The sequence below is a fragment of the Canis lupus genome, chromosome 13, assembly GCF_048164855.1.
Source record: "Canis lupus baileyi chromosome 13, mCanLup2.hap1, whole genome shotgun sequence".
Taxonomy (NCBI): domain Eukaryota; kingdom Metazoa; phylum Chordata; class Mammalia; order Carnivora; family Canidae; genus Canis; species Canis lupus.
In genome coordinates, this window is record NC_132850.1 from 39556096 (window position 1) to 39579636 (window position 23541).

The following is a 23541-nucleotide window of genomic DNA, read 5'->3' on the forward strand; positions in this document are numbered from 1 at the left end:
GGCCGCGGCGGACGTTTCCAGGGACGATCTTGGCACGGTTTAGACACCCTTTATCCCCGCCCCCCCTCCCCCCCGTTCCCACCAGAGTTCCCACTGTGCGCCTCCGAACGCTTGTATAAATTCGTTCTCGTCAAATGATGCCACTCATGGGAGGGACACCTGACCTCAAATGACAAAGCTTTCCCCCCATTAAAAAAAAAAAAAATCCCTTAGTTCTCCCTCGCCATAAATAAATAAAAATAATGTGTGGTTTACAGACCGCTTAATTCCGTAACATGTGAATGAACGTTTATCTGGCAACCCACGCGCTCCAGTCCTTTGGGGTTTCCACGTTCCATCCAAAAGTGTGAGTTGCCCACTTAGACTGGAGGTAAGAACCGCAGGTTCCCACCAACGATACCCATCGCCCGAACACAAGGTAACGGCACCCAAACTGTCTGTGGGACACAGCCTGGAATGAGGTACTCTAGGTATTTAAGGGAGTGGACGGCCCTTCTGATGAACTCCAACAGCACTGATCAGTCTGCTTGTTTTCAGGGTACTTTCGGTTTCTAAACTTAAGAGTGCACATTCAGTGCTTTCAGGCCAAAGGAAACAAAGATGTTGGTCAACTGCAAAAGTCTGGCACTAAAAGAGAAATGTGAGTTAATTTTCAAATACTAGACAACATTTACCCAGCACTTACGATCTGCCAGGCATCTGTGAATTATCTCATTTAATTCTCAGAACTCTATGAGGCAAGTTTTATTATTATCCTCGCTTTACAGTTGAAAAATAAAAGGCTTAGGGAGATCTGCTGCTCGTGCTTAAGGGACAGTATTCATTGCCCTAAACAAGAAACACAAAATGTCCACTGTTTTGTCTATTTTCATGTCATCTTGTGCTTTTGCGAGGTTCGGGTCAATAGTATAGCGTAAAGCCACCCCTCTAGCGAGAGGCAGGGCCAGGCCTGTGAGGCTCCGGACCGTGAACCCTTAACACTATAGAAATGCTTTCTCATTTACAGAAGGAGTTTGTGGGGCTTTTTGATTTTGCATCTTACATATATAGAAAGAGAAACAGATTGGACATAATCTGCCTTTCTTGACCAGGGCATGTTTGCATCTCTCTGGTTTTTTTGAGATCAGCCAGCTTTCAATGGGTTTGGGATTCAGGTGGTTTCATTCTATTTCTCACAACACCACCAAACACATGAGACTTAAGGTGGAATAGTGTTTCCTTGGTCTCCCGATCATGTGAATGACTGAAGAATGACATTCCTGGGGGCACCAACAATATCTCTTCTGGATATTGTTCTCTAGCAACAATGCTGGGCTCTGTCAAAAAGATGCCCTTTGTTAGCAAGGAACTAAGGGCTCTTTAGAAAGGAGGCACGCTCTCAAATCTTCTGCACTGGAGTCATTTGGGACCTCTAGGCCTTTTTGTGTCTGTGCTACCTCTAGAGGGTGACGGAAATCTAATTCTCTGTCAGCATTTGTGCTTGGCGACTGAAAACTTCTTGAGGGAGACGGGACGGTCAGTAGCTGTCCATGGTAGCTGGTACAGGCGCTCCATTCAGCATAATCAGCTCAACATATTAAATACGATAGACCTGGAAAATAACTTCATCCTGGCACTAATGAAATTTGGCAATAGCCTCCAGGTATGCATATTAAGACATAAAGGTTTTACCAGACTCCTAGTGGTTTGGGTAAAAACATTAAATAATCCACAGAAGAATGACTTTCTACTCTTTGGCACTAAAATAGCCCCTAGGTCATAGTTGAAATTTTAGACATTTTAATGCTCTGGAACAGTATAAAGGATATAAGAGATCATCTTATGAAACCCTCTCATATTGTAGAAAAGGAAAGTGATGCCAAGAATGGTTAAGTCACTTACCCAAGGACCTACCCTAACTAGAGACAGAGGCAGAGCCGTGAATTCTTGCCACTTGTTCAGACGCTTACCATGATGTTATGGTGCCCCAGGATATTCAATGCCAGACTTTGTTTTTCCTTCAGTAGTCTTATGTTTTTGCTAAAAATAGATTAATGTCTAATTTGTGTTATTTAAACTATGCATTATAGCTTCATATTCTATTACTTGGGGGAATCTACATTTTGTTTTTAAAACATTGGTTATATAAAGTAATACACTATATCTTGAAACATGATACAATTAAGAAATAGCTCTTATAGCGCCAATTCCCAATTTCCCTATATCCCAATGAAAAGTAAAGCATCCATTCCATTACAAGTCATCAAGAATGCAACCCTCTCTAACATAAACTATTTATTTAAGGACAGCAATTTTAAATCAGAAAGGGCTAACATTTGGGATTCTCCAATCTTCTGTATTCTTTCTTTGCATTTTTTTTAATTTTTTTTTCTTTCTTTTTTTTTTCTTTCTTTGCATTAAACAAATTATCCAGAAGGCTATGTTGAATGTTTTCATCTTACAAAGTCTAAAGATGGCTGTAAGAGGTAAAACACTAATATGAGTCCCTTTGTATAGAGTTAGAGGAGTAGAATTATAATACTTTATTCCTTTGTTTTGATATAGTATTGTGCAGTAGTTAATTAAGCTCTCAATTTTGGAATCAGACTTACAGGTTCACGTACTTGGTATTCCATTTAATAGTTTTCTAATCTTGAGTACATTACCTGAGTTTTTCAAGCCTTATCTTTCCAACTTGTAAAGCGTATATGACAATAATGGAAATTACTTCACAGAGCTGTGGTAAAGAGGAAATGAGATTACACATATGTGGTGCTCTTTTTGATGTGCCAAGCCGGCTAGGTGATAGTCCCCATTTACTTAATCGAACACAATCTAGGTGTCGCTATGAAAGTATTTTGTAGATGTGGTTAAAGTCCATAATCAGTTGACTTTATTAACTAAGAGAGATTATTCTGGATAATTTGATTCAATCAGTTAAAAGGCCTTAGGAGCAGAACTGAGGCCTCCCTGAAGAAAAAGCAGCTTTGTGAAAGGCAATTCCAGCCCCTGCCTAAGAGTTGCAGCCTGCCCTACAGATTTCAGACTACCCAGCCAGTTGCACAATTACATAGGCCACTAGCTTGCAGTAAATGTCCTGGTGTATACCTCATACTGGTTCTGTGTCTGTGATTGAGCTGAACCCTAACTTAACACACTTTGTAAAGTACTAAATGTGGTATCTGGTGCATAATGAACCCCCGCCAAGATGTTAGCTCAAATGTTTTTAGCAAAGTCTTTACTGTATACCTCTCGTGTTCACAGTATCGAGGTATGCACTTTGACAAAAATGTCCAAGAGTTCTGAAATAAAAAGAAATAGATGCCTATTACCTTCAACAATAGCAATCCCAACCAGGAAAGGATATAATGTTTTAGTAAAGTTTCCAGGAAAACAAAGGAAATGAGGCAACCAGTGTTGATTTTTTTTTTTTAATCTGGAGCTATGTAGGAGAATCCTGTAAATCTAGTATGATGGTTACTTCCAGGGTTAGGAAGATAAGGAATAAAAAGGTAGGCACTCCTCTTTCAATAGATCCAAATAGATTTGGCATTTGAAACTAAATAAGATCAGTTTTCACGGATCAACATGTAATTCCATGATGTAATACAAATTTATTTATGACTGTTGGTCTTAAGCCAACTGGAATTATATATTTAAGAGAACTGCTTTGAGATTCTTGGAGGAAGAAATCCTCTCATACTTAACAATATTAAAGGAAAAAGATCTTTCTTATTTCAATGTTAGCTTATCTTAATATCCAACATTATCTTATAGCTTTTAATTTGTTTTGATCATTTTTAAGCAAAGAAAAGAATACTTTAAAAATTATTTAAAAGGAGGCATGGCACAAACCCACTTATATAGAAGCTGCCTCTGTCCTTCAGAATTATAATGCCAGGCGTACAAAACTTAAAGCGGGAAATATCTCATCGAGTCCGTAAACAAAGTCTGGGGAGGAATTCTTGGATATAAATAGGATTAAGAGGTAATGAGATAGTAAGATGGAGAACTTTTGACTTTATATCAAACTCTGATGACTTGGATCCCATTTAACAAATGCACGTTTTAAGTCTGATGTTTGTGTGTATTCACCAGCCAGAGCTGTCCTGTGATCTGTCATACTACATTAATGATCTTTTTTTTTAAAAAGGTAGTGACATAAAAATACTTCTGCTCATTATATCAAGATTTACTGAATTCTTGTGATGTCAAACCTTGAGTTAGGAGCTGAAGAATAGGAAGGTGGGTTACTGATGGACTCTAATTTTGTGGAACTGTGTCTCTGGGTAAACCCAGTTTATCCTTATGGATCAACCATTTTCCTTATTCTAGGAAAATGTTTATATATCTCCGTATTGGCTTAGGCAAAATTATTTTGCTTTCACAGTAACTTTGGTGTCCCTAATAATAGCATTTTTTTATTTTTATTTATTTATTTTTTTGGTAATTACGTGTTTAGTTATGGATCTCCATATAAGACTGCATGAAGTCAGAGACCCTGCTTATGTCATCCTCTACTTCTGTTCACCTTCTGACCCCAGATAGGCCTTAGGAAAAGGTTTGTCAAACAAGGAAAAGAAAGCTGGGCACATGTCGAATTTTAGTTTATTCTCCACATAGACAAATGCAGAAGGCAAACAGATTCTAAATCTGGAGCTCAGGAGCGAGGTGAGGACAAGAGATGTGGATTTTCTTTTTTTTTCTTTTTTCTTTTTTTTGAGATGTGGATTTTCTATCTGCTTATTTCCTAGTAGTTGGAAGGCTTGGGAATGGAATGTCATCCACTAGAACCACATGTAGAATTATCAGAGAACGCTGGATAGCACCGCCATTTTATACTGTGGGATAAGACATGACCCACTTCGAAGCTAGAAGAATTTTTAGAAAACTCCACCCTCAAATAAATCTTTTTAATCATGTGAATCATGTTTAATAAAAAGGCATTTCAGAACTAACTATTTAAAAGACATGAATGTGGACTTATAATCACAATATTGTGGAGCCTTACCTTCCAATATGTAGAAAGCGGGGTGTTGAATTTTGAAAAAACAAAGCTGGTGTGTGTAGATAGAGCTCATAGGACACAAGCCAGAGAGATAGAGCCTGCATACTGGAGACAAAACAGGATCAAGGAGTTCCACAAGAGGTGAGCATCAGGGAGGGCTTTGAGTAGCAAATGGGTGCGTGTGGCTGTTGGTGGGATACGTCTGCCATAGAAGTGGTACGATTCCTCCTCATACTCAGGGCTTGCTTGATGTTAGTGAGATAAATAAGGTATCGGCTAACTTCCACCACTCGTAGATTTTATAATTTTTATTGCATTATTATACTTTTGCTGTGGAGAAATTCCTTTATTTGGATAGCAAATTTAAAAACAACTTATGGACTGCCTATTAACCAGGGGCATATTTACTACCCAGCTAACACAACCCAGAGTGAGCAGAAGGGATTTACACTTTTTCCTGAAGGCAAGCAGGCTTGGAATCCAGGGGGAATGATTGTAAACACAGAGGCCCATCTGCCAGCAATGTTCTGCCCCAGTCTTCTGAATTAAGACCTGGGGACTTCTTTTGGATGTTAACTACATTCAAGGCCTGAGCCACGTACAGCTCCACTGAGCCATAGCTAAGACATTCACTTGCAGCTTTTGCTTACAACCAGCCCCTGGGATTCAGTTCTGGCCACACAACACAGATGTTAAATACTTCATCCTTCTAACACCTTTAACCAGTAGAGCTGCTGTGCTCAACACTTGCAGCAACTTTCAAGGTCGGCGATGAGAGGAAAATGCTCCGGCAACCTGATCTGGGGGTCCATTTTACTAAGTGGGCATGTGTTCCTGACTTCCCAGGCAACCCTTTTTAAGTGAGTCAGGACATTAGATCTGCATTTGGATTCAGAAAAATATGGTCTATAGCACATTTGGAGGTTATACTTGGGGCCCTCAAGGAGGTATTATAATGTATGGAATAAGGCCGTGGGCTCAGACCAGGGTTCAAATATGACTCTGTCATTTATTAGTTGTAAGCCCTGAAAAGTTTGCTTAATCTTGCTGCACTTCATTTCTGTGTCTGTGAAATAGGGAGAATTTGTCCTTAAAGGATCAAATGAGTGCATTCACATACAAATCTAAGCATACTACCTGGTGCACAATAATTATTCAGCCAGAGAATTAAGTTCACCCAGGATTAACTGGTAGATCTTTAGAATCAAGAGGCTACTCCAACTTAACAGCTCAACTAAGTGACAAAGGTCCTTCCCATAGTACCTTCCAGTGTGCTTATCAGTTGTACAAGTGAGGGAGAGCTCATGCCTCTGGGAGTGGACAGAAACTTACTAATGTAGACTCATGAAAAAAACATATATTTTTTTTTCTTCACAGGATTTTATGTAGGACAAGCTAGCCTATCATTTGATGGTGATTACGTATATCATTATGCTAATTCTCCAGCAGTGTCCATTCAGGGTGTTAACATACCCTACATAGGCAAAGGGAGAAAGAATTACATATAAATTTTAAAAATAAATTTGAGTTGTTAGAACTGAATCTTAGGATAGGAAGTTGTGGTTGATGTCCACTGTTTTTCTTGCTCAACACCTAGTCCCTTCTATTTCTGTTAGCATTTGTCTGATTTTTCACTGAAAACCCACTTCCTCAGCCCTCAGTCATGAAATCCTAGAAAATCCTAGAAGAGCTGACCATTGAGTAAACCCGTGATCCACTGGCCAGTTGAAGGATTTTGTCACTCAGTCACAGGGGATCTTTCAGGGAAGTTTAGGACCAGGACTCTGCTGGAACACTGAAGAAGAGAAGCTCTCTTTTCATGGAGGTTTCTAAGTTGGTGACACTGACATTGCCAGGGTGCTGAGCTTAACGCCTGGAGCTGTCAAGACATTTATGGGAATGAGGAAGAGACATGAAGCGAAGAAACCTATTTCTTGAGTACCTACTCTGGTTATATAGATTTTTTTTTTTAAGTGATCTTTATACCTGACGTGAGGCTCCAACTCACAAGCCTGAGATCAAGAGTACGATGTTTTATTGACCGAGCCAGCCAGATGCCCCATCTTGTGTACTTAGCAAGTACCAGGCCCTTATACGCGCTACCGCAACAATGTGGAGGGTCTTTGTCATTACTTTAGTACCATCTTTTCTTTTTTCAGATGAAGAAATCATGAAGGCTCTGAGAGGCTAAGTGATTTTCCAAGATCAGACAGCACCAGAATTAAATCCAGAAGGTAGTATGGCTCTGAGATCCATGATTTTTCATTATGCCCCAATGTTTCCTTTATTAATAAAGTCATAAGAGGTTTTTAAAAAGGTTTATATATTTATTTGAAAGAGGGGAGGGCAGGAGAGAATCTTAAACAGATTCCACACCCAGTGCTGAGCCTGACGTGGCTCGATCCTACAGCCCTGAGATCACGGCCTGAGCCCAGAATCAAGAGTCAGACACTTAACCAGCTGAGCCACCCAGGCGCCCCAAGATATTTTTTAGTTGACAAAATATATTTACATGCTATTTTAACTAATCCTCAAAACAATAACCCGAGGTTGCCGTTGCTATATTGTTTTTATTTGATAAATGAAGCAGTGGAATCCCCGAGAGGTCCATTGACTTGGTCAAGGTCACACAGCTGGTAAGTAGCATAACCATGGCTAGAATTCAAAATTTCTAACTCCCATTCTCATGTATTCTCACATGACACTACAGCTGCTGCGTCAGGCAAGTTGCAGTGAAGTGGGGCTTTGTCAGAACCGTGACTGATAACAGCTTGGCTCTAAAACATTCTCCCTTGCAGAGCAATGCCCAGCTTGACACTTGGTGGTGGTGTCTGCTGTCACCCTCACTGGCTTACAAGAGAAAGATGCTGGGAAAGAAAGAACACAGGCTTCCTGAAATTTCTGTTGGCGGGGGGCAGGGAGAGGATTGGGGGTAGGATCATTCCAAAGAACAATTAGCCACTCCCTTCTGTTTGAACACTAGGGTGGGGTCTGTAGTGCAGTGGTGGGAAAATCCACTCTTTTTTGTCTATATACTCAGTTAGGACCCATAGGGTGAGTCAGCGTAGCCCTGGAGCAGAAAAGGCTGTCTGGGTAGAAGTAATGTGGGAAGCCACCTTAACTCTTTCAGGACATTAGGCTATCATTTGGTAAATTACTACTTTGCTCTAAATGGGTCCCTGGTGGGTATGGAGGATAAGAATGTTCTAATTTGCATTTTCTCCCCTTTCTCTCAGCTGCTTTTTCTAATTATGATGTAGACCAAGAAACTGTTTAATAACTGCTTTATTCTGAATCATTGGATGCTCTTTTAACTATCAAAAATGCCCCTGCGGGTCTGCTATATTGAAACGGATAGGATCAAATCTATGTGTAAGGTGTGAAGAGTGTCAGATTTGCAGCCCAGCAGTACCCATAAAACCAAGAAATTTTTGGAGGGCAGTGGGGGCATCCCTGAGTTTGAAATTCTGAGCTAATGGAAAGTGTGTGGCAGAGAGCTCCATGTTCCTGGAGGCCTTGGGTGGTGGGTGGAGGGAAGCAGATGCTGAGGGAATTTCCAGGGTAGGAGTTCCTTTGTCCTGCTTAGGGGAGGATCCATAATTCTGATCTGTGGCAGAATCAGGGTCTCTGCTTTGACATGTCTATTACAAGAGAGATTTGTGGGGAGTGCAGGGATGTCCCTGGAAACTCTGATTTCACCCTATCACTCAGAAGGATCTAGAAACATTTTTTCCTCCTGAGAGAGAAACAAATTTATCAGAGCTCTCCTTTGCTCATACGAATTGAGGGTTACTAAGTAAATGCCCAACAGAGTTGCTAGGATCTAATACTATTTTTGCATAATGGTTATTACAGCAGTGATACTCCACATTTACACAGTGTTAAGACTTTTTTTTTTTTTTTTTTTTTTTTTTTTTTTTTTTAGTGTTAAGACTTTTTAAAGCACTTGCATATTCATTGTTGATCAGCTGGCTTTGTGGACATGTGACTAGTGCTGTCTCACAGGGCCTGAGGGCACTCAGAAGGCCCCACACTTGGGTTAATGCTCTGCAGTTGCACTCTTGTAATTCCAAATACTTTTAACTTCGAAACTGTGTTTTTTGTAAGTGAAACCTAACGTGACTATGGACCATGTGTTATGGTGCTTAGAACTCAGCTTACATGAGGTCCTACCTTCCTGGGATGAATTTTTGGCTGTCTGTTCCCTCCTGCTGCCTATGGTGCTACCTACGGATTCCCCTCTTTGACTTACGCCACAACCACCACAGCTTTTTGTCTGGGGTAGCAGTCAGGTGGCCTTGACTGGGTTAGGAAGGCAGTGGCCTTCTTTCAGCCCTTACCCTCCTTCTTCCCCTGGTGGTGGTAGGTAGTCTTGGTATGAAGGGTCACCCACCCTGTGGCATTTGGGATAGGCAAGGCATCCGCCAATCCTGCCTTGAGCTGCATCTCATGGTGTGTTTGGTGGGCAATATGGTGGGTGACCTGGTAGGGGCCTCTCACTCACATCCAAACCAAATATCAAGCTTATACTGGCCTAGTGACTATTATCCCTTGGAAGGAGGGGATCACTTGCCTGCCATAGGTTGGGGTGGTGGGCCTGTGGAAAGGGGAGACTGATTTCCCTGCCCCTGGTCAGGCTTCACATTTTGCTTTTGTACTGGGTCCTACAAACTATGTAGTCAAACCTGCTGTTGACCTTCATTATGCTACCATCAAGCCAGACGGGACAAGGGCAATTGCTACTGTTATGTCTACTAATATTATTACTTCTGTTACTGGAGGCCACCATTCCTTCTCTGTGACTCGCTCTGGGGCAAGCACTTAACGATATGCTCCCTTCTTTAGTCCTCATAACAAGTATAGGAGGCAAGGCCTTTACATTGGGGTGATCCTCAACTTCTCAGTTTCAGTCTCCCCATCCCTAAAACTGACATAGCACTACTGTCACGAGGATATTATGAGAATGGAATGAAGCAGTGTGTGAAATAGAGAGACGGAGAAAATTGTATTCGCCTGCATTACTCTTGTGCTGCGTTTGGAAGAAATATTTTGATAATCTCTGTGAGAAAAAGGGTGAAACCTCGCCACAGACATACTCAAGTAACTTAAGAAGGTCGCTAAACTTTTGCACTCACTGACAAGGAGAGGAGTTTGCATCATTCTCAGAAGGAAGGTGGTAAAGAAAGACGAGTCACAGGGCAAAGGCCTTGTTGGGGGAGGAGTGACAATAGGCTATTTAGAGATTGGAAATACTGAATGGGGCTTTAAGCAAATTGTTTGTGTTGGGTTTATCCTGTAAACACACCCACCTTCCCATCATCTGAAATCTTCAGTAAGGACTAACTAACTGACTAATGCTTTTGTGTGTGATTAGATTAATAGGGAGAGGGTCTCAAAGAGGTATTGAGGTTCACATCCACATTGGCACAAATTAGAATAGACAGCATGTGTGGATGCATTTGCCAGAAGATGAGTATAAAGCTGGTGCTGTATTATAACATTATTCTTTGATTGTTTCCCGTGGATGATTTCACTTTTTGTTCAGGCCATGCACTTCAAGAGTGGGGTGGGGGCGTGTAACGGTAGCTATGTATATTTTGTTTAGTTTATATTTTCCCATGAGCCCCACCACCAGGCTTTACACACAGGGACATTCAAATGTTGAGGGATGATCGATATGAATCATAACTACTAAGGGAAAGAAAATAATATTTCAACAACCTTTTGATGTAGGAATTGCTCTTTGCAGCTTACAGATGAGGTATCTGGGGCTCAGAGAGGCCAAGAAATGTGCTTGGGGCCACACAACTATACTGAGCGGCAAAGCAGTGGTGCAATTCCATGCCTAATACTTGATGCCATGGTCAATGAAACTTTAGCAGACTATCTAGAGTTTTGGTGTCATTTAAACCAAACATTACACATTGTGTCTACTTAAAACCCCGCTGAAATCAGAAGAATAAGACAAATTGACTTCAAAAACATTCTGAGCAAATAAGAAGTAGAAAAAGGGGGAGGAAGAACAAGAACATAAGAAAAAAAAAACACAACATGGCATAACTTAGTTATCCCTTAGATAATTGTAGGGTTGTACTGACATTACTCATTGTACTGTAATGACACAACAAAGGAAAAATGTGCCAGGTAGATGCAACATTTGTGCAACAAAAGGCTGCCTCAAATGTATCTGAAAGCATGTCTCTTCCTCCAGCCAAAGTCAAGTCCAAAGGAGCGCATGAATAATTGGCTATAGCTACCCTTTAAGCGGGCGCCAGCTCTCTCTGCTCAGGTTGATACATCTCCAAACCTCAGGGAGTCAGGAATCGGCTGCCAGCAACCAATGGGCTTCTGAGCATTCATAACCAGACCAGGTGCTGATCCATCAAGCTAATTAGCAGCCTGTGGGCCACTGTTAGCTGGGAAGGTAGAGGTCTTTTAAACTTTTCCTGATGGATTGTGTGCCTATTTGTGCTTTTTGAACAAGATGTGATCACAAAGTACTATTAGCACTACCGCGCACACGCGTGTGCACACGCACACACTCACACACAACCATTTGGAATTCAAAAGGAGGGAAGCTAAAAGGAAATAGAGGTTTGCTTATAAATGAGATGAGAGACTAACAAAACAAAGGAAGTGAACTTTCATACACACAGTATATATAGTGATTTTCCCATTTAAAAAATTTTCGTTTTACTTAGCATAGCATCATCACTGCAGAATGGACATTCAATAAATGTTAGCTCTTATTGGTAATAATATTTAAAATGTAAAGAATAAAAAAATGGGAAATGGGACCAAATTGCAAAGAAGCAAAAGATATACCTTGTTGGTACCTGAAATGCATTTCATCATCAGGATCCCAAAAGAACAGAAGAGAAAGAATTGGCCTCAGTGGGACATACAGAGAACATGCTGAATGTTCAGAAAACTGGAAATTCAGTTTAAGGAGGAAATGAAATATATCAGAAATAGTGTCACTGCAAACCATCAAGCAGTGTGTCAATCATCAGAGGGAAAGGATCCAGATGATGTTAATAAATCTGTAGAAACTTGTTGTAAATTGTTCTTTTCCAAAATTAGTTTTAACGCGATGGTCAAACAGTAAAATAGCGACCATCAATGAAACCACAAACATCCCAACTGTCTTCATTGACACAAGAGAAGCATTCTGTAGCCTATCAGTTCAATATTTCTGACTTTAGTGTGATTTTGTTGATCATGGACCCAATCATCACCAATGGTGGAGCACCAGTACGTGATTTGGAGATATGAAATCACAAAGAAGCATCCTGTCCCTGAAGTAGCCAAATCTGAAAATCATACAGAATTGTAAGGCCAAATCTGGCAGAAGTCTCGAAACATAGAGGTAACATTTATGGAGATGTCTGCACGAGCTCTCTGTCAACATATGGAGCACTGAGGAAGGGCTACGGGATTTCAGTGACACCCCCATCACCACCATCTGGAGATAAAAATCCTGCAGTAGATTTTCTTTTAGCTGTGATATCTTACTGTTGAGCTTTATATTAATGACAAGGCCCCAGCCAAAGTTCCCTTCGGTTACTTACTATAAAACTATGTACTGCTTGACTCTGAGGTGAAAAAAATGGATTGACGCCTTTGTGAAGAACAGCTGCCATTGTATTTGTAGAATCAAGGAGTCAAGAGAATGATACTGAGATGATTCCAGAGTCTTCAGGGACCTAAGGAAAGCATTACCTTGCATGAGGAGGTTTGGATGTGCTGGCTGTTACGTCAACTATCTGCTGCAAATAGCTAATCTACATGTTGAGATTAGGAGAACAAATCTCCCCAAATATTTACTGAGGAAACACGAAGAGTGAATGGTTCCTTAGGAAAAGCAGGGGCAGGAGTTGGATGACTTTCACTGTAAGAAATTAATGCACTGCCCTGGACTGGAATCAATTTCAGGATCGTGGTCTTCTAAACAGAAGACAGCAGCTCACCCAGGGCCGATGAGATATTGGATTCATGCCAAAGGAGAATTCTCCAGGATGCCTCCTACAGTCTTGTGCGTGCGAAGCACACAAGGTCACAAGTCTGTTCTGCGGTGATCGCCCTAGAAAAATGACTCCCTATCCCCACCCACTGCCCCAAACTGTCTGCCTGTGGTCTGATCAGAGCTACCTACCCCTCAAGGTCTTCTCATCTAAGACGTTTCTTACCAGCAAAGGTAGAAAGCAGCCTACGATCCTGACCGTGTCTACCTCTCGAACCTAAAGCATGGTGCTTCCCCACTTGAACCCTTTGATGCGCCTCTAGGGTCTGCAGTGCTTTTGCCTGTGGGACTCTCTCTGCCTCTAACATCCTTCCACCAGTTTCTTACCTGGAAAACTGTGCTTCATTTATGTGTTACTTCCTCCTGGAAGATTCCCCTGATAATAACAGCAAGCCCGTAGCACTTAGTTGGTAGCAGGTGTACCCCTCAATGCTTTCTTAAATGCATTTAATTCTCGCCAGAGTCCTACTAAGTAGGTGCTGTTAGAATCTCCACCTTAGAAGTAGAGAACCTTGAAGGCAGAGAGGTTAAGAAGTGTATTCAAGGTCACTGATAAGTGGTAAAACAGAGATTATGAACCAAGGCAGTCAGGCTCTTAAGGGTCTGTTTCTTACCACTACTTAGAGGATAGGGGTCACTAAGCACTGGCCCTAATAGCCCTGGGACACAATGCCATCATGGTTACAACCGTCCCCTTTTGCTGTGGTCTTGAACTCCAACTAATCCTCAACACTCAGCCCAGGATTCATTTCCTCTTTTTCCCTTAAGCTTTCCTGCTCCTGCTCCCCCAGCCGGGGTGAGGTGCATCCTCCACCATCCACACTGGGTTTCCCCAGACCAGAGTCAAACACCAAATATCTGTTTACTTGTTTGTTTTCTCCATTAAATTCATAGACTCTTGGAAGGCTGAGATGGCCTGAAATGTTATGGTAAATAACACGGTGTCTGCCATGGAGAGCGATGGCTTAATAAACACTTGGCTGTTCCATAGACGATTCTTATGCTGACAAGTCTCCATTTTGTGACTTGTTTCCAGCTTTTACAGGCAGATCAAGAACAAAAGGGATTGTTATCGCAAATCCCGGGGGGAATCACGACAAATGCTTAGCTCCAGTTTGAAAAAAGAAGAAAGACTATTTATAGCTCAAGGGCTCAACATTACATGACCTGGACTTAATTTTTCCTCATGGCATAGATTTGTAGAACTTGAGGCTGGAAGGGCCCTTGGAGATCATTTAGTCTAACTGCTGCGAACTGGTGGCTTCGAGATATGTTTTATTTGACACTGATTGTTATTTGTTTCTATTTTTATTAGAACACCTTTAGGCAGGATGTTTCCTCTTTATTTCTCCACCTTCTGGACTATATCCTATCATAATGTTCCACTTCACTTATTTATGTCGTCCACCTCATGCTTCGAGGCATTTTAGGATGAAATATCAGATTGTGTAGTTCAACCCAGTTTTGTCCCCCTTTACAGTAAAACTCCTCAAACCTGTACTTATGGTCTCTAATTCTCTCATTAACTCATTCCAATCAGGTGTCATGTCCACTGAAGTGTCAAGATGACCAGCAGTCTCCATGTTGCCAGGACTGACCTGATGTCCCCTTCCTTCATTTTCAGGAACATACTCTTCTGGTTTTTTCTCCTTTTTCTCTGGCTTCTCCTTCTCTGCCTCCCCTAATTCCTCCTCACACCCTTGTCCTCTAAATATTAGGTGGCCCAAGGTACAGCTCTTAGCCTGTTCCTTCTCTCCATCTACTCTCACTCCCTTGATGAATAAACAAACAAATTAATGTTTCCAATGAAAAAAACTGAAGCCCAGGAAGAGTAAATAAATTGCCAGGAACACCCAGTGAAGAGTAAATAAATTGCCAGTGAACACCCTGGCAGAACCCAAACCCAGCTTTCTTATCTCCTCATCTCGCTCTCAGGCACCACAGCTTTTTTTTTTTTTAAAGACTTTTTTTATTGATTCATGAGAGACACACAGAGAGAGAGAGAGGCAGAGACACAGGCAGAGGGAGAAGCAGGCTCCCTGCAGGGAGCCCGATGCGGGACTTGACCCCAGGACCCCGGGATCATGACCTGAGCCGAAGGCAGATGCTCCACCACTGAGCCACCCGGGTGCCTCTCAGCCACCACTTCTTGATGCAGCTTTGCTCTGTCAGGCACACTGAACAACACTGTGCTGAGAGGGAAGGAGATCTCTGGAGTTCTCTCATCGTGTCTTAGGTCTCCTGTTTTCTGCATTCCTACTTAAAACCCCCTCCATCATCACACAGCCTGGTTAAGTCATGGCTGGGCAATTTTTGATGTGTTTGCTAAGTGTTCTGATTTCCTCTCGGAGGAAACCCGGTGCATGATTCTTCTATTACTCAGGAAGTAACAAAGGATATAGTCATAATATAGAGGAAAAAAAGAATGATTCACTGCTGAGCCGCAGGGAGCAATCCAAGGTTTGGAGTAGAGAATCAGCTAAGACAAGTCACGATGATGTCACGGTGGAATATACAAGTACCTCAGTGGGCTGATCCAAAAGAACATGTCAATTAAATCAGCCTGCTGCTGAGCGCTCTTGTACATCCATGAAGGGGGCTGCTCTCCACTCTGACAACCACATTTAAGAAGAAGCAATAAAAGGAGGTGGCGGGAGGCAGCAATCTATCTAACATTCTCTGTGGAGGAAGAAATGACTTCAAATTGCTACAGAGGAAATGAACATAGTCACAATGAAGCATTCTGAAAGAGGCCAAACATGTTTGGACACTTGACTCACCAGGTCAGGAACAGTGTTTTCTTTTCAGAATGGAATTACAGTGGGACATTGGGCATGAAAAATTGATGAGGGCCATTGGGGGTGATATTAAAAGCATTTAATAGAATATATAGCCGGTGTAGGCCATTAATGACCAGCAAAGCCTTATCAGTATACAGTAGCTGAATGTGGTCCTAGGTGAAACTCACTCAGTTAGAATAGCACAGATGCTCTTACCCTCCCTAGACCTCAGTTAAGTTTCCTCATCACCCTGTATTGTTACGAAGATTAAAAGAGTATGTTTGTGAAAATGCTGAGACACACCAAGTCCTCAATAATAGCAGCAAATACTTACATGTCCCTATTATATACCTGACAGATGTTAATTTACTTAACCCTTACAACAACCCTAAGATGCGACTATCATTATTACTACCATTTTACAGATGAAGAAACTACAGAGAAGTGAGACCACTTTCTCAACATTACACAGTTAACAAGCGGCAAGGTTGGGTCTTTGGACCCAGGCAGTCTGGATCTCAGGAGCTCAGTCTCCCCAATATTACATTCATGAATGTCAGGGCTCTCCCCTCCCACACCACACTCCAGAAACCCAAAGTTTTGCTGATTCAAAGTCTCAGGTAAAGAAAGTGGACAATACATCACTGGTGCTCGGCAATTTAGCCCTTATTTTTATATCTGCATAGCCTCCATATGCATTTAAGACAGTAAAAAATAATAATAAAATAAATAAATTAATTAAAAGCCAGTCAGATTAGTACAAAGGGTAAGATCACAAGTTTGGGATGTTTTTGTTTTGTTTTTATTTCGTATCAGCTGAACTACTCTAAGCATTCAGGGTGAAGAATTATTTATTCCAGTTAATGAATCTCACGGTAACATAAATGTCTTCAAGCTCTGAGATTAGTGAGTAGCTTTTGTCTGGGGACCACTTAGTGAAGCACATCCTGCATGCACAAAAGAGGAATGGGGTTTGGGAGAATGAGGAGGGGAGAAGGGAGAGAAAGAACATTTGTTGAGTGGCTACCTCATGCCAGGCATCATACCAGGTGCTTGACCCTCATTATTTCCATTAATTCTTATAACAGCTCAATCACAAACAAGCACTTACTAAGTGCCCGAATTTCTACACGGAATGAATCATGGTCCCTGCCCATCTAAGGAAAATGAAGAACAAGAACAAAGCAGAATAGCGATTTGAGTTCAGTGTGATGTTATTTTGGTGTGAGTATACATAGGCAGTGGGACTATGCTAAATGGGCCAATATGGCCATGTTCATGGTCCCTTCACAACGGGCTCTTTCCTGATGGGGCAGTGATATTCTTGGCTTGGTGATATGACCACTGCTCCTTCCTGCTGCTTTCCCCACCTCTTCCCAGAGAAGGTGGCAAATTGGCCAGATGAGTCAGAATGTCTCCCTGAGGAGGCAGAGATATAAGTCAGAGATTCAGTTGGAGTGACAGCAACTAAGGAGATGATCGAAAAGGAGTCCAAAATAGAGGAGGAGGCCAGGTGGGACCAGGGGCAAGCAGAAGACATAAGTGAGGCAGGAGCTATGAGTAAACAGAGGCTGCGAGGCATACAAAACATAGAGTAGGGCATAAGGAAGCTGGTTGGTAGCAGAGAACGCACTGAAGCGGAGGACACTGGGATGCGTGTACCACAATTAGTGTGACCATCAGGCCATTGTCAGGCCATTTTAGTTTTTTTTTTTCCTGTATTACAAAGAATTCTATGATGAATATCCTTGTACACCAACAATTGCAGCATTTCTGATCATTTCTTGTAATATGTTCTCAGATCAAAGGCCACACACATCTTATAGCTCTCATGACAGTACAAATCCTTTATCATAGAAAGATGGTACCAATTTTTCACTGCCTTTCAGTAGTAAATGAAAGGCTGTATTTTAGCACATTTTACCAATTACTGAGTCTCGGCCAATTAACCATTAAGATGTTTATTTTCTCAACTATTTGCACACTTTTCATATGTTATGGGGCATTTTTATTTCTTCTTTTATGGATTGAGCTTGTTCATGTCTTTTGTCCATTTTGTCTGTTGGGACATTGACTTTTCTTTATTGATTTGTAAGAACTCTTCATATAACAAGACCAAAGCTCACTGACATTTTGCAAATGCTTCCCTATACTTTGCTCTTTGCCTTTTAATTTTTCTTTGAGGCACAGAAGTTTCATATTTTTCATATATAGTCATATTTACTGATCTTTTCCTTTCTTTCTTTCTCTCTCTCTTTTTGCTGAAAAAATATTTTTATCCTTTCTAGATCAGGAAAACACTTGACTCCACATTTTTTCTCCTAAAACTGTTTTTGTTTTTGCATATGACTCTTTTGTTCATTTAGAATTGATTTTGATGTATTTGAATTTTCATGAAGGAAAAATTTTAAATGAAATAAAAAAAAATAGAATTGTGTCATCCTATTCCAGAAAGATCTTGGTTGTGTTAATGCTTGTTCTCTAGTAGAGTCAACCATCGATGAATTTCAATAACCAATGAAATGAATTGAGCACACACAGACCCATTTAATGAGGGAGAGTATTGATCCAGGGCAGGGATGTCATCATTTGTGTGCTCTGCACAGAATCTACTGAATAAGAATAATTCAAGTTACTTTAACTCTTACAAAGAGTCAGAAGCCTTCAATTCTTAAGCTGCAGCTGTACTAATTTACAATGGGACACTTATACACACCCTGGACCCCAACACCCGCTTTCCAATTCTTTGTCTTTCAAAACTATTGAATTAGATCTCTAAAAAGCATACTTTGTCATTTGGAAGAAGTTTTTCTTTTCTTTTCTTTTTTAGTTTGTACTTGTTTGGTATTCAGGGCAACTTCAACTTGTATTTTCCCAGCATCCTTTTCCTTCTTTTTAATTAAAGAATAGTTGACATAAGATGTTACATTAGTTTCAGGTGTACAACAGTGATAGGACAACTCAATACATTATGCTGTGCTCACTACAAATGTAGCTACCATCTGTCTCCATACAACGTTATTACAAAACCACTGAGTTTGTACCTCTTAATCCCCTTCATCTATGTCACCCATCCCCCTCTACCCATCTGTCATCTGACAAGCATCTGTTTGTTTTCTGTATTTAAGAGTCTGGTTTTTGTTTTTGATGTTTAGATTCCACATGTAAGTGAAATCATATGGTATTTGCTTTCTCTTCTGACTTATTTCACTTAACATTATTCCTACTAGATCCACTCACATTGTTGCAAATGGCAAGATCTCATTCTTTTTTATGGCCGAGTAATATTCCATTATATATAACCACATCTTCTTTATCCATTTATCTGTTGATGGACGCTTGGGTTGCTTCTGTATCTTGGCTATTGTAAGTAATGCTGCAACAAATTTAGGGCTGAGTGTCTTTTTCAAAGTGTGATGATTGGATGGAAGCTGGTTGGTGAAGTAGTTGGTTATATTTAAAAAAATATGCAATTGTGAGTGTATGTAACATAATAGCAAGTTCCAGAAGAGAGTAAAGGGTAGGGGAACACTCTAAAGAGTGGCTACAGTATGGACTTTCCATTTCAACAATGGAAAACTTCAGGAATTGGGAAAAGTCCACCAGCTCAACATCTAATTCTCTGAAGTAATGGTGTATTAGTTTACTACGGCTGCCATAACAAAGTACCACTAATTGGGTGGCTTAAACAACAGAAATTCATTGTCTCACAGTTCTGGAGACCAGAAGTCCAAGATGATATGCGGGCAGGGTTGGTTGCTTCTGAGGGCTGTGAGTGAACATCTGCACCATGCTTCTTGTCTAGCTTCTGATGGTTTACTGGTTTGTAGAAGTGTTCCCCCCAACTCTGCCTTTATCTTCATGTGGTAGTTTCCCTCTGTGCATGTCTGTCTCTAAATTTCCCCTTTTTTGTAAGGACACTAGTCATGTTAGAGTAGGGCCCACCCCAATTACCTCATTTTAACTCACATCTGTGAAGACTTCATTTCCAAATAAGATCACATTCCGAGGTACTGAGGGTTAGGACTTCAACAAAGGAATTTGGGAGGGGGGCACAATTCAACCCATATCAGACGGGCAATACAATAATTATTATACTAGTTACTCTGATGTAGTAGATAGAATATGGGCATCTCAGAAGACAGACTGAGTTTCGAACCTGACTCTTATTAGATCTGAAACTCTGGGAAATCTCCCCAAACCTGTTTCCTCAACTGTAAAAAAAGAGCTGAATTATAGGAAGGATTTATTTATTGATTCACCAAATGACACTAAGAGTAGTCTTCATGTTAAATGCCCAGTATAAAGTACACATTCAACATGTGTTATTTCTCTTTCCTTACACATCCCGGAGTTATTAGAATAACTTGAGGGATATTAGTGAAGGGATGATAGTGCTAACCTAAGTATCAGTAAGTGAAATTAAAAGTAACGGAAGTACTGTATTTTCATTAAATGGTTTTTATCAATAGGATGTATTCCTTTCTTTCTTTTTCTTTTTTAGATTTCATTTATTTATTCATGAGGGACACACGGAGAGAGGCGGAGACATCAGCATGCAGGGCTCAATTCTAGGACCCTGGGATCACAACCTGAGCCAAAGACAGACGCTCAACCAGTGAGCCACCCAGGAGCCCTTGATAGGATGTATTTCTATGTTTATGATACAACTATTTAAATTTGGCAAGCTTTTAAAATACTTCAGATTTGTTTTGTGTTTTTGTTTTTGTTTTTTGCTGTTGTAGAGAGATGAGGTTGGAAACTCCTGGCAACCTTCATCATTTAATGACTCTCCAAACTTCCAAAGATATAAAAAATAGCCTGCCCATGCAAAAAGATTACAAATGGACCAATGGATTGGTCTATGTCTTTTTCTTAATATAGATGAAAGTATAGCTATAATTTGTTTATGTGAATTTATATTTACTTTTTGGAACATGTGATTCACTTTGATACCAAGTAAAAGATCATACTTCAATCAATACTTCAAGAGGATTTGTAATATTTCACTATTCAGTAAATTTGATAGTTTATTCACTGAACCATGTTTCCTACAATATTGCATTAAAAAGAAATATCTTGCTTGATTTTCCATGGGAAATATGCCAGGGAGAAAACTCCCTGTTTAGAAGCCTTGCAAAATTTCCTTTTACCAAGCACTTGCTTTTTCTGGGAGCAGGGAAATCTTGGTCTTCCTGATAAGGGTTGCTTAGAAGAATCTCTAAGGCACTGAATTTTAAACTTTTAAAAATTATTATGAACTTTCATAGTGGAGTGATCTTTTCTAAAGAAATCACATACAAATTTCTAGATCTACGGATAGTGCAGGGTAGAGGTTCTGGAAATCCTTTCTTAATCTGGTTTTCCTATGGTTTAGAGGAGGTTGGGCCCAGGTGTTGTCTGTGGACTCCCAGGGTTCGCTGGAACACAATTTGAAAGCCCCTGTATTAGAGCTTGATCTGTAAAGGAATGAGGGCACCTTACCAAGCAGTCCTACCTGATATCATAATGTAAGAATCACAGGAAGAGAAAGGGAACAAAGCTGGTAAATTTGTCCTGTGATTCACCTGGAAACTGTAGCAGACAAGATTTTACTTCTATTATGACTACCACTTCACAGATAAGGTGATTAAATCTTGGGGAGCCACAGAATTTTTTCAAGGTAACTTAGTTAATCTATAGTAGAGCCTGACTCAAGCTTGGGTTCTGTACACTCTGATCCCTAGACTTTGAGTCAATATATGGCCAAGGCGATCCACACTTATTGAATGGGTTCTCTTTTCGGAGGATTCTCAGGGATAGGGAGAGAGATTTCATAGCATCTGCTTTGTCTCTAACCAAAATTTTGCTTATACTAGTCTGTTTCTTCCTGTTTGATGCTCTGGGGTCTGTGAGTTCCTTATAGTGTTTTTTTGACACATGCACTAACCTGACCCAAGTGCTAGACGGATGAATGAAGGTTATACTACGATATATCTTGGGTAACATGGTGAGGTATATCATGCCCGTGTCCACCTATTCTGTGTTAGCTTCCCTACGAATTTCACATCTTGAAGAGCAGAGGACTGAAACCACACAGGTCGTTCAGGTTGTTTGAAGACAGCACTTTCAGATGTGCTTCAAAGGCCAGGCTTCTGGAGCTGGATAAAACTCTGCCAGCAGTTGGGGCTGTTGTTTGAGGGTGAATGTGGAGACGTGTCTACTCCAAAAAGCCATGAGTATTACTAAGGACACAGAACACTTAGTGAGTCCTGATCCACTTACCTCATCCACTGCTTACAGCTGGAAACAGCTGGCTGACTTGCACTGAACTCTCCTTGGAGCTCTCTTCAAATGACTGATCTCAATGCATACCTTAGAACCTGAAATTCCTCTGCTTTACTAAGTGCTAAGTAAATTAAATTCCACAAGAGTGGAGAGCAGTTTCATCCCCTGGTAGCAGCTGGGGATGGCAGCAAGTTAATACAAACTTTAATTTTCAAACAAGATCTAGTACATTTATATAATATACTTGGCTATTCCAGGGAGACCAAAAAAAAAAATTACTAGGTCTTGTTGAAAGTACTTCTTTCTCCCTCCCCCTGCCATCTATTCTTCTCTCTTTCCTTCTTAAATTCTCCTCTCTCCCTGCCTCCCTCCTCCTTTCCTGATTTCTCCTCTCCCTTCCTACTTTCTGTTCACTCCATAAACCCTAAGAGCCCTTACCACACAGCAGAGCTTACACCATATGCCATCATGCACCCCAAATACTGAGATAATATAGTTTCTGCCCTCAACAGACTCAAGGTCTGATAAAACAACAAAGTTCCCTGATGGAGGAAGGATTGCAGCACTTGTTCAGATTTCCTGAATGCATTCTATGATTTTCCTCTTTGCATTTCCCGCTGTTTTTCCACCTGAGATTCATCTTAGTAGCCATTTTATAATGTTATACTACTCCTTCAAGTAGCTCAGTGTGTTTCCTGTAGACTCCGTCAGTGATTGCTGTGTTCTAAATGAGGTTTTTTTCATCCTAAAAGGGACATCACCTGACTCCCATTGTGCTGTGCCTGCATTTTCTACCCTCCGACACAGAAAGCAGAGAGGGTAGGGGTGAATTAAGAGTCACTAGATGGCCCATGGCTGTCATCTATTTAACGAATATGTTCACTGAGGAAATTAATTTGCTGAAAGTGATCACAAAGGAAGAGTATTTCCATCTATAGTAATGGTAACTATAAGAATCCATTTGAAGGGGTTTTTTTGACATTGAGTATAGAAACTTGGTGAGCTTGAAGTCACAGATTTTAATAAATTCCACAGTCTGAACCAAATTTCTATACCTTTCAGAATGGATCTGAGAGGAAAAACATCTGCAGAACAAAAATATTTTCCTCCTATAACCTCAAGCAAACATGAGAGCTCTCTGCTCTGGGAATTTTTATTACTTCAAGACATCAACCAGGAAACAATGATTCAGTTAGACCCTTCCTTTCGCACATTCAGAATTACTCTGCAATTGCTTGGTGCTGGTGTATCTACCCTCAAGTGGCGTCTCTGCTTGAGAACTGTATTTTTCATTATTTAGAGTTTTCTGTAATTTTATTTTGTGATGTTAATATTTAATAATATCATACCCTGAGAAACATCTTCATGAACTTTCAAATATACACATCTTGTCCCTTTTTATAACTTTAACTTTTACTCCTCTAGCACTCTAAAGATAATGGAATCTATATGCTTTTTAGCAAGGTTTTTTTTTTTTTTCTTCG

The 23541-nt window shown here is 40.6% G+C and overlaps 1 protein-coding gene across 17 annotated transcripts in view; it reads right to left on the reverse strand.

Moving 5' to 3' along the window:
• Nucleotides 1-23541, reverse strand: part of ANKS1B (ankyrin repeat and sterile alpha motif domain containing 1B) — a 1043873-nt gene that overhangs the window by 142110 nt on the left and 878222 nt on the right. The window lies entirely within an intron of this gene.